The sequence below is a fragment of the Bos taurus genome, chromosome 26 (genome assembly GCF_002263795.3).
Source record: "Bos taurus isolate L1 Dominette 01449 registration number 42190680 breed Hereford chromosome 26, ARS-UCD2.0, whole genome shotgun sequence".
Taxonomy (NCBI): domain Eukaryota; kingdom Metazoa; phylum Chordata; class Mammalia; order Artiodactyla; family Bovidae; genus Bos; species Bos taurus.
In genome coordinates, this window is record NC_037353.1 from 45,122,616 (window position 1) to 45,134,539 (window position 11,924).

The 11,924-nt window shown below is 40.7% G+C and overlaps 1 long non-coding RNA gene across 1 annotated transcript; it reads right to left on the reverse strand.

The window, feature by feature from the left end:
• Positions 1-946: 946 nt before the first annotated feature.
• Positions 947-6,950, reverse strand: LOC112444482 (uncharacterized). Its single transcript, XR_003032770.2, has 2 exons — positions 6,585-6,950; positions 947-1,205 (listed from the first exon to the last, which is right to left on the reverse strand). It is a non-coding gene; the product is annotated as an uncharacterized lncRNA (long non-coding RNA).
• Between the last annotated feature and the right edge of the window lie 4,974 nt (positions 6,951-11,924).

Below are 11,924 nucleotides of genomic sequence, written 5' to 3' on the forward strand. Positions count from 1 at the left end.
GTGGATTTGATTTGCATTTTCCTGATGATTAGTGATGTTGAGCATCTTTTTATATGCTTGTTAATCATTTGTATATTGTCTTCAGAAAAATGTCTCATAAGGCCCTTTGCCCATTTTTAAGTTAGGTTACTTGATTTTTTTTTTTTTACTGTTGAGTTATGATTTCTTCATAAGAGGAGACATAAAATGGTTTCTGTTTTGTTTTTAACCAAAAAAATTGTAAGAGGAAAAAAAAAAGATTCCTGAAATGGAGATCCAGATAATGATACAGAGGTGATTTCCAATATAAGCCAGAGAGAATTAGTAGTTGAATTTGAACTATCTATATAGCTATGTGAATCATTAATGTGACTAGACAGACAAATGTCCGTCCAGTCAAAGCTATGGTTTTTCCATAGTCATGCATGGATATGAGAGTTGGACCATAAAGAAAGCTGAGCACTGAAGAACTGATGCTTTTGAACTGTGGTGTTGGAGAAGACTCTTGAGAGCTCCTTAGACTGCAAGGAGACTAAACTAGTCAATACCAAAGGAAATCAGTCCTGAATATTCATTGGAAGGACTGATGCTAAAGCTGAAACTCCAATACTTTGGCACCTGAAGCAAAGAACTAACTCATTGGAAAAGACCCTGACACTAGGAAAGATTGAAGGCAGGAGGAGAAGGGGATGACAGAGGATGAGATGGTTGGATGACATTACCAACTCAATGGACATGAGTTTGAGCAAGCTCCGGGAGATGGTGATGGACAGGGAAGCCTGACATGCTGCAGTCTATGGGGTCACAAAGAGTCGGACATGACTGAGCAACTGAACTGAACTGAACTGAATGTGAATCATCATTCAGTCACCAAATATGTACCCTGCTGAGCCAACTCTCCTAAAGGCATTGGTACATAAGTGTGTTCAAAGAGCTTACAACAATTGAGAAGAAAAGCAGGTGTTTCTGATTTTTTTAAACAGCTTTACTGAGATGCACCTCCCATAACCATTAAATTTAAAGGATATAATTAAATGGGTTTTTGTATATTAAAATTCAAGATTATTATATATACATCAAAAAAATGTTCATTTAAGCCATTTTGAGTGGACATCACAACACCAGATTTGGGGGTATGCAGTCCATAGGCTGGCTAGCAACATTCTGTGTGATTGGAGTTCTTCCTGCCACCTCGGGCTCGATGGTCAGGTTTTCTTCTTGAGTTGCTGGGGAGAGAAGGCAAATGCATTAGCCCTTGTTTCTGCCTCATTGTTCCCTTTGGGCAAAGAACAAGTGCCAGAGTACCTAAAGATGACCCTCCTTCGTTTAGTCACTCGTCACCAATTACTTTGCATGAAGGTCTTTACATTTAAAAAATTATTGTTTTTTGCCAAATTATTCATTCATATACTTCAAATGTTAAAAAAAAAAATTCCTAAAAGATGCCAGTTCCTCATCGCTCCCAATAGAGGATAAGCATTATTAGATTTGCATTTATTTTTGTTTCTTTTAATTAATTAATTGCTTCACTTGGCTGCACCAGGTCTTGGTTGCAACATGTGGGGTCTTTAGTTGCAGCACGAGAACTCTTGGTTGGCATGCAGGATCTAGTTCCCCTGACCAGGGACCAGACCCGGGCCCCCTACATTGGGAGCGGAGGGTCCTAACTGCTAGACCACCAGGGAAGTCCCTGTTTTTGTTTCCTTTTCTTTGCAGAGATTTTAAAGCATTTACAATCCAATGCAAACATATATTATTTTCCTCCTACTTTTATCATAAATGGTAGCATATTATGTACATTATTCTGCAACTTGCATCTTCCATGTAGCAATATACTTCGAGCGCTTTCATGATGAGTTTAGGTTCATCATCATAAATAGTAAGAAATCAAGACTTCTGGTGGGAATAATTTTTTTCAAAGTATTTAGTTATCACTGGATGAGTCATTTATTAATTGGTCATTTAGTAATGTATGAGTCATTTATAATCAGTGTCTATCAGAGCACACCAAAGTTCACAGCCTAAATTACCTGGATCATTTAGTTGGAAAGAGACCCCATTTCTACCTGAATTAACCAGGTAGTTGTGGTTGATTAGAGTGGATCTAAAAATATATGGCCCTTTTCCCCTTTCCCTAACAGGGACATACTCCTTCATATTTTGATCCCAATTTATTTATAAAATCAGCATCACTGTGGCTTGAATGGCTTCACAAATGCTTCCAAAGTGAAACAATAGCTCAGAAAGATGAGAAATGGGCGAACGGGGAGCATTTTGTATTCTCAAACATCAACAGGACTCTGAAGAGTAAATAAAGAGCACCCAAAAGGTGAAAACCATTCACTACAATGTGAGCTCCTGAATTCCTCATCCTGAATCAGTAGGTCAGCTCTTCCAAGCAAAATGGCATCATTAATCAAAAGGGAAAGAAATCCCCTCACAAGAGTGATAGGCACTGCGGGAAACAGAACTCAACTTGAAAATTTACTTCACTGCTGGTGGGCTGTTCCTGGGGAGAGCTTCTGATGAGTATAGCTGGAGAGCTCAGGACACACCAGGAAGGTGAGTGGGATTAATTGCATCAAAAGAAACAATGGGGTGCAGAGAAGGGCTATTGAATAGGAAAAGGGACTAGATTTGATAGATTTCAACTGATGAAACTTGCCTCTTGACCTTACGTGGGGAAATAAAGAAACATGAGAAACTTGAAAGCTTAATTTTTGGCTAAAATATTCCATCTATGGACCTCCATGATAATACTCCCCATCACTCAATAAATTATCATCTCACTGTTAAATTATCATGTGAGCCAGATCACCAGCTATCTCACCCCACCCCCTTTCATTCATTCACTGCACCTCAGGTCCCAGTTGTTTTGAGACAGATACTTCCAAAGTGACCCGTGTCCCTTTAGTTCGAATGAAATGAACAGGCTTCCTACAGGTATGCTTGTCCTAACCCAGCATGGACCTCAGTCCCAAGGTTCTGTTTCCATCTTGGATTAATGGACTCTGCCACCTTGTTCTGCAGCCTACGTGCCGCTCCTTCCAGTCTTCCTCTTGCATACTCAGGAATTTGCAGAATTTTAATATTAATAGCTTCCCCCAGATGTCCCACAATTGTGCCAATCAATGCTTTAAAATTAATCTACATTTCTTTAATTCCATTAACAGATTTATGATTTAACCTTTCATCAATAGCAGGAACTTGTGAGTTTTTAACCACAGAAAGGAAGTTTAATCACTCCCCATTTAGAAATTGTTGCAACATATTCCTAAACCTCTAGAGAGAGTTGCTGGCTGGAGGTGCCTGCCTGGGGATGAATCCATTCGTGCACCTGCCCTGGAGCCATGGCACTGCTGGAGCGAAGAGAACACGGGGGTTTGTGAGTGCATTGTTTTGGAGAAAGATAACGTGGCAGGAGGTTGTTATTTAATAACCAGTTGCCTTCTGAGCTGGAGAGTTAATCACTACCATTAAGTAGTGATCGCTCCAGGTGAGATGATGAGAGTTGTTTCACGTTCGAGAAAGTTCGGAGGATGAACAGCTAATGGGCTGATGCCATGGAATCTTGACAAGAATGCTGTTTTCAGTTCCAATTGTGTTGGAGCTTCAGCGCCTTCCTTTTGGGTTGAGTTCTTTTATTTAAATGGAAATTAAAATAAAACAGCTTGATACTGGGGACTGCCCCCTTTCTGGGTTTTACCTGTCCATCATGTCTGAAAGTTTTTACCATCAGCCTGTATAATTTTTGTAATTAGAAAAAGCAACTGACATTCTTTAACACAAAGGAAAACAATTTTTTTTTCATGCTTGCTTTTTGTCTAGCTCAGTCTTCTGTGGACAGCAGTAGCAGCTCACGGTTCAAGGATGTTTATCCAATCATGGTAAACAACAGAAGATGTTTGTTTCTGCTTTTTCACTCCATGAGACAGCAAAATCAAAAACAACAAAAAAGATGGAGATAGAATAGTCACAATTTCTATCTTGTTGCTGTTTGTCTTCAACTCCTCTTTCAGGTCCCCAAAGCCATTCTAAGCATGCTGCCAGGAATCAGCTCTGACATTAACAGCCAGAGAACTTAATGTACAGGGATGGGAATGGTGTGGCTTATGGAAGGGTAATCTGCTGATACTGGCTCAGAGACAAGGCCATTCAACCTTGCCTGCAGCTTTAACCACCTGGGGAGCTTTATAAGACACTGATACCTAGCCCCACCCGCAAAGGTTTGGCTGTGACTGCTTGGGATACCGGCCAGATGAGTCTATTGTGTGGCTGAAGGCAAGAATCTTTTCTGTTCCCATCCCCACCTCCTGCTCTGATGAAAGCCCTTCTGTTTAGAATGGTCCACGGACCACTGGCTTTGGCAGCAACTGGGAGCACGATAGAAATGTAGACAGACCCTCAGGTCCCACCCCAGACCTTCGGAATCAGAACCTGCGTTAACAAGATTCCCAGATGTGACGTGTGCACGTTGCACTTTAAGAATCACTGATCGAGGCCTCAAAATCTCTTTCCTGAATGCATCACAGTCTCTTGGGGGGGTCTTCTAGGTTTCTCTGTTCTCTGCCATTCCAAGGCAATCTCCATACTGTTGAAGGGATTCACAATAAACCACTATCAATTTACTTTGCGCTGAGGCATCTGAGTTCCTGAAATCCCTTATCTGCCTAAAAGCAGAGCCTCCCCGAAGAACTCAGTGGTCATAAATCCCCTTTCCTACAGCAGCTCTAATCTTCCTTTCTCTGACCCAAACAGACACTGTCACAAGACTATCATGTCTCCCATCTATTCTCCTAAGGGCCCATGTTTCTTTCCAAAAAGTCATCTGCTTTTCTGAAAATGCCCTTCCCACTGCTTCTAAGAAGTCATTTGTTCTCCCAGAAGGGCTCCTCTGCCCCATCCCATCCCCTGTATGCTGAGAGCTAAGTTGCCTCAATTGTGTTTAACTCCTTGTGACACTATAGACCATAGCCCACCAGGCTCCTCTGTCCATGGGATTCTCCAGGCAAAAATACAGGAGTGGGTTGCCATGCCCTCCTCCATGCCTTCCCAACCCAGGGATCAAGCCCCTGTCCCATCTCCTGCATCGGCAGGCGGGTTCTTTACCACTAGTACCACCTGGGGGGCTGAGTAAGATAAGCTGGTGTATAAGCCGTGAATTCTAACCACCTCCTTGAGTCACATTTCTTTGTGAACTCTCCTGTATGTAGCTAGTTAAATCTGTTTTTTCTTTTGCTAATCTGGATTTTGTGATTTTAGTTTGCAGGACCCCAGGCATTTAACATAAGAAGGTAAAAGCCTTTCCTCCCCAACACTACGATCATGTATTGCTCGTGTCTGTAGGATAAGGTACAAACTCCTTCACCTGGCAACAAGGCCATTCAAAACAAGGCTCCAACTGCATACCTCTCTAGATTCATTGTGTATTCCTGGCTTCCTGGAACCCTGCTATCAAGCCATGTTGAAACCTAGACATCAAAGCCCTTTCATGAATCCATACATCTGCACAGACTATTCACTCTGAATAGTTCTTTTTTTCTCCCTCTTCTCTTCCTGGAGATCTCCCACTCTCAAGAACATCTCCAAGTTACCCATCCATTCAGCCTGGCCTATTTTCTTCCCCCAAAAGGGTTCTCAAAGGCCCAGGCTAGGACTCCAGCACCTAGCTCAGTACCTGATGCACGCGTGCACGCGCTAAGTCACTTCGCTCGTGTCTGACCCTTTGCAGCCCTCCAGGCTCCTCTGTCCAGGCTCCTCCAGGGCATCTTCCCCACCCAGGGATGAAACCTGTGTCTCTTATGTATCCTGCACTGGCGGGCAGGTTCTCTACCACCAGCACCCTGGGAAGCCCACCGGGTACACAGGAGGTTTCAAAGAGTAGTTTCTGTGGTTTTGTTTTTGTTTTGAGTAAATGAATGGAAGAAAAGATGGATGGATTGATGGATGGAAAGACTAAAAACCTTGTTTCCCAAATCTCTCCATCCATAAAAGTATTTAGGGTCAGCGCCACCCTTAGTTTCAGGCCAGAGGGGCCTCTGTTCTGGGGCCTCTGAAATTCTGAAAGTGAAAGTGTTAGTCACTCAGTCGTGTCCAACTCTTAGTGACCCCACAGACTGTAACATTCCAGGTTCCTCTATCAATGGACTTTTCCAAGCAAGAATACGGACACGGGTTGCCATTCCCTTCTCCGACCCAGGGATCAAACCCAGGTCTCCAACATTGCAGGCAGATTCTTTGCCTTCTGAGCTACCAGGAAAGCCACAGTTCTGAGGGCTGTGCACATCACACACACACACACACACACACACACACATGTTGTAAAGAACACGCAGTGCCTCTGTCATTGGCGCTCTGACAGTTGATGCTGGTATAGTTCCGGCAGCAACTCTAAGCATCCACTTAAGTGAATAACACAGCTCAGGCCCTAGAGAAGCACATCTATACATTTCTTGCTCTATGTCCGTGAAACAAAAAGTATCAGAGCTCAAATGCCATAAGGTTTGGGGTTCTACCTGTAGATGTCAGAAATAGACACAGCTTCAGAAGAGGGGAGGATCTGAGCAGCAGAAATGCTTAGGTAAGATAAACTACTAATTAATTACCTTGTCAAATGCTTTCTCCTGGACAGGACAAACACAGGAGGTTCTGGTATAATGAAGCATTCTTTGTGAGGCTGAGAGTCCATTTTCCTGTTCCTCTTCCAATTTGTGAACCAGATGCACTGAAAAACATTTTGCAATAGTGAAATAATTCATAATACTCTTAAATATGCACATATATGGATCTAGATATAACAAGAAGAAGCATGGTATCAACTCCTGTGCTTGCGACTGCATATTGAACGCTAGAATTGAAAGTAATCCTGCATTTGTAAACTATCTAATATGATTAGCTAAATTTGCAAAGTTATATAAAAGTTCAACTTTAGAAATAGTTTCACTTTTTATAGTCATTAATGATATTTTCCATTTCCCCCTTGGATTTTAATAGAGATTTTTACTATTTTAAAAGAAAGTAACTTAGTAACGTGGAAAATGTTGATTTTTGTCACATTTGCTTTCATTTCATTTTTGATATAAATATATGTAAATTGTTTTTACTTTAAGTACAACTACATTTTATTTTTAATCTTTGAAACATTGAGAATAAATATAAGGCAAGATCATGATAGGAACAAAAAAAAGAAAAAATAGAGCTCAGAAAAAAACTGAAAAGAAAAAATAAATAGAATACCTTTGAATAAATGGCCTATCTAAAATTTTTTAAGCTAAAAATAATACTAATAAAATGAGAAGTCCATGTGCATGCTTAGTCACTCTGTTGTGTCCAGCTGTTTGCGACCCCATGGACTATAGTCCACCAGGCTCCTCTGCCCATGGGGATTCTCCAAGCAAGGATACTGGAGTGGGTAGCCTATCCCTTCTCCAGGGGACCTTCCCAACCCAGGAATCAAACCAGGGTCTCCCATATAGCAGGCAGATTCTTTATCAGCCGAGCTACCAGGGAAGCCTGTGACAGGTATAACCCATCCAAAATTTACTAGTTAGATATTATTAATTCTATATTTAATAAAGTTTTAATTACTGATCAAACGATGAAGATGAGCCAGAGAATTATTCAAATAAAATTCACGACTTCAAGAGCTTAGATGAAATCCCTGAAACCTCATATTCTTTACTACATGAAGACTCAATCGCTGATCAAAGCAATAAGAATGAAAAAGAGGATTGTTCATAATGAATTCACAACTCAGAAGCAGCAGGTGCAGCTCTGGTCTGTCCATTGCAAGATGCAGAAAAATCCATTCACGACATCAGCAAATTGGATGAGAAAGATGAACTCTCTGGAGTGTCACTCACTTATCGTAGGATGATCCTAAAATTGGCATCAAACCCCACTTTGACTACAAAAGAATATTTCTAGCAAAACACAATCCAATTCAAATCAGCTAATTCAATTTTTCATTGAATGAGTATGGCAGCAAACTCAGTGTTTAATTTTACACCAAAGTTCTTTCAAATGGAAAAAGAACCTCTAAAAGCAGGTTTTCATAGTCCAAGGAGAAAGACAGAGCATGCTGTTACATAAAGTGTTATATAATTTACAACTGATTTTCAAGATCACCTTTGAAGTTATTTGTGACCAAAAGCATTTGGATTTTCCAAAACTACATAAGTGTCACTCATACACGTATGAAAAAGAGTGCACATGCAAGCACCAAAAATTGAAAAGTGGGCTGAATAAATAGCAAACGACCAATCGTGGTCAACAAGGCAAGTAAACACCCATTTAGAACTCTGTTGTGATGTTCTGAAAAAATATTCTGTTGTGTCCAAGAGTTATGGCACTTTTTACGGCAATAATAGCACAATATTTACAGAACGCAATACAATTTTTCTAGGTTTACTAGAAATAATTCCAATTTTTATGTTAGAATGGCCAAAACTGTAAGACGGTTAAAAGTAATAAAACAAGCAATCCTTATCTAGGGTGGATAATTTTAAATTAAATTATTAATGTATCAGAAAACAAAGTGAGAGAATCATTCATATATACCATGAAAACATAAGCAAGCATTACTCAGTGCAACTAGCTGCCACTGGAGCCACCGACAAAAGTCATATTGAACAACAGACACCTGCTATGTGTGTTGCTGAAGAAGAAAACAGGAACATATTGCATTGTTTTCATACCTAGAAGTACAGGTTGTTTTTTTTTTTTAAGAAACTAGAAGAAGAACTTTGAATCTTAGGCATTGATTTGAAAGATGGTTGAGAGTAAGTTTACGAAATTGGCACAAACAGAGTTGGTAAGCAAAAGGGTGTATGGGCCAGAATTCCGTAAAAAATTCAGAAGCATTCCACATGTAGCCCACAGTAGGGATTTGTTACTAGGACGCATGATCTCAAGTTGGTCCCTAGCGATGTGTTCTTCAGAATAATTAAGCAAGTATAAAAAGTATTTTCTGGATCTTCCCAAAATGGAAACAGCTTCATCAAACGTATATCGAATTTGACTTTATAAGGTTCCTCATGCATACAATGGGAATGCCAACTAACTGCTGTTCTAGCAACTAGATTTAATTTAAACAAAATATGAGAAGAGTTAAGCAAAACAACAGAAGCTCTACCAAAAGAAGCAAATGGGTGGAAAATGAAATAATCTTGAGTTTGCATTATCCACTGTTGCTTGGTATATATTATTGCTTGCTCTCAACAATATTATCAGAAGGTTCGAAAATAAAAGAATAGTGTGTGTAGCTACTTCACTTTTTAATCATTAATTTAAAAAAATACTTGTGAAATATGTGGCATTTCATTAATTATAACGAAATTAGTACTAAAAAAATAATGGGATAACTATGAATATCTACATAAAAATAATTCCCAAGTTATTTTCCATAGAGAATATTTTCTGGTCATTAATGGAATAAGAAATAGAGATCTGAAAGAAGTATAGATCTTAAAAAGTTAAGTCACTTAGTGATATTTTCAGTTTTTTTTAGAATATCCCAGCACTGAAAAAGTTGAAAAAAGGAATTAAGAAATATTGAATAAATCTAGACACTGCTTTAAGAGATGACTAAAATCGCTAACTGTGCTTAGTCGTTCAGTAGTGTCCGATTCTTTGCGACCCCATGGACCATAGCCCATCAGGCTTCTCTGTCCATGGAATTCTCCAGACAAGAATACTGGAGTGGGTTGTCATTTCCTTCTCCAGGTGATCTTCTGGACCCAGGGATCGAGCCAGTGTCTCCTACATCTCCTGCATTGGCAGGCAGATTCTTTTTACCACTGAACCACCTTTTTATCATATTTGATTCCATCATAATATGTGAACGTGATATGTACAATTCACAATTCATTTCGGACTCAAACTATTGCTTGAAGTTTATTGACCACTCTTGGAGTTACTATTAAATAACTCACAAAGTTTCTCCAATTTGAAAATAATAAAAAACTAAGAACTATGATTACTCAAGAGAGGTCTAATGTGGCATTATTCCATATAATATGTAAGTTAGGTGAAAATCTTTACTATGACAATAGAATTGATAATTTTGCTTAAATAAAAACAAGAAATGTAAATTTTATGCCATCAGTGTATAATTTACGAATTACGCATCTCTGCTCTATTACTTAGCATCCATGAGTGGTGACCCATCAGCTGTATGTGTACATATACACAAGAATAACATTTGGTCATCTCTGATGTTTTGCCAACTTCCTGTCATGTAAAAAGTACAGTCAAACAAATTTTAACATATGATATTTATTTTAATGTGTTAATGTTTAGCATATATCTAAAATTTCAGCAAATATTTAAATTGTTCTTATGAAGGTGCAGCTCTCAAGTGAGCAAGATGGGACGTGTTCTGCTTAATAGCTTGTTAGATTGATGGCATTTTAAACCATCATCATCGACAGTGTGGCGTGAGGGCTTCCTCTTGAGCTCTTGTTCCAGAAATAGACCTTTTCTGATTTAACGACAGAGACATTTACCCCCTGTTCATTCAGTGGCATTCCTGGAACTCTGACAACCCTTTCCTTTCTCCTCTCCTTGACTGGTTTTTAGCTCAGTGTCTGTGAGGCGGAAGTGGAGGCTGGGGGAGCACCCTATAGCGGCCTGTCCGCCAACCCCGGGGACTCAAGCTGCCCGGAGGGAGTACTCAGCACCCGCCCCTGGACCCTTCAGCTGACCTGTCTGCTGACGGCTCCCAGACAGCAGGGCCCCTCCACCGCAAGTGCCCTATTTCTGCAGGACATGGTGGGAAAGATGGTCTGCTTGTGGAGTTGCAGAGTGACTGACCCTTCTCATTAATCCCAGGACCCAGCATGTACCCCTAGAACTAAAGCTTGGAGCACCATCACTGACAGCTGCCCCTGAATGTCATGGCTGCAGTGGGAAAGGAGGGGTTCCCCCAAGCAGGGTCTACAGCCAGCTGGCTGTGCCTTGGTTCCTGACTAACACCAGACTCCACCTCCAGAACCATGCTCTCCCTTCTGTGGATGAGTTTCCTGCTGCTGCTGCAACAGGTGACCACAAACTTAGTGGCTTAACACCATACAAATTTAGGGACTTCTCTGGTGGTCCTGTAGTTAAGAATATCCCTTGCCTTGCAATGCATGGGATGCAGGTTCGATCCCTGGTCAGGGAACTAGGATCCCACAGGCCACAGGGTAGCTAAGCCCACACTGCAACTAGAGAGAAGCAAGTGTGCCACAAAGGAGGTCAAGACCCAACTCAAATAAATTTGGCTTATTTATTTGATAAGTAAAATGCTTTTTAAAAACCCATGCACTCTGTATAATAGGCTCTAGATTCGTCCACCTCATTAGAACTGACTCAAATATGTTCCTTTTCATAGCTGAGTAATATTCCATTGTATATGTACCACATCTTCTTTGTCCGTTTGTCTGTCAGTGAACATCTAGGTTGCTTCCATGTCCTAGCTATTGTAAATAGTGCTGCAGTGAACACTGGGGGACATGTGTCCTTTTCAATTATGGTTTCCTCAGGGTATATGTGGAGAAGGCAATGGCACCCCACTCCAGTACTCTTGCCTGGAAAATCCCATGGACGGAGGAGCCTGGTAGGCTGCAGTCCATGGGGCCGCTAAGAGTCAGACACGACTGAGCGACTTCACTTTCACTTTTCACTTTCATGCACTGGAGAAGGAAATGGCAACCCACTCCAGTGTTCTTGCCTGGAGAATCCCAGGGACTGGGGAGCCTCATGAGCTGCCATCTGTGGGGTCGCACAGAGTCGGACACGACTGAAGCAACTTAGTAGCAGCAGCAACAGGGTATATGCCCAGTAGTCTATTATACAGAGTGAAGTAAGTCAGAAAAAGAAAAACAAATATCATATATTAACACATATAGATGGAATCTAGAAAGATGGTACTGATGATTCTATTTGCAGGGCGGCAAATGAGACAG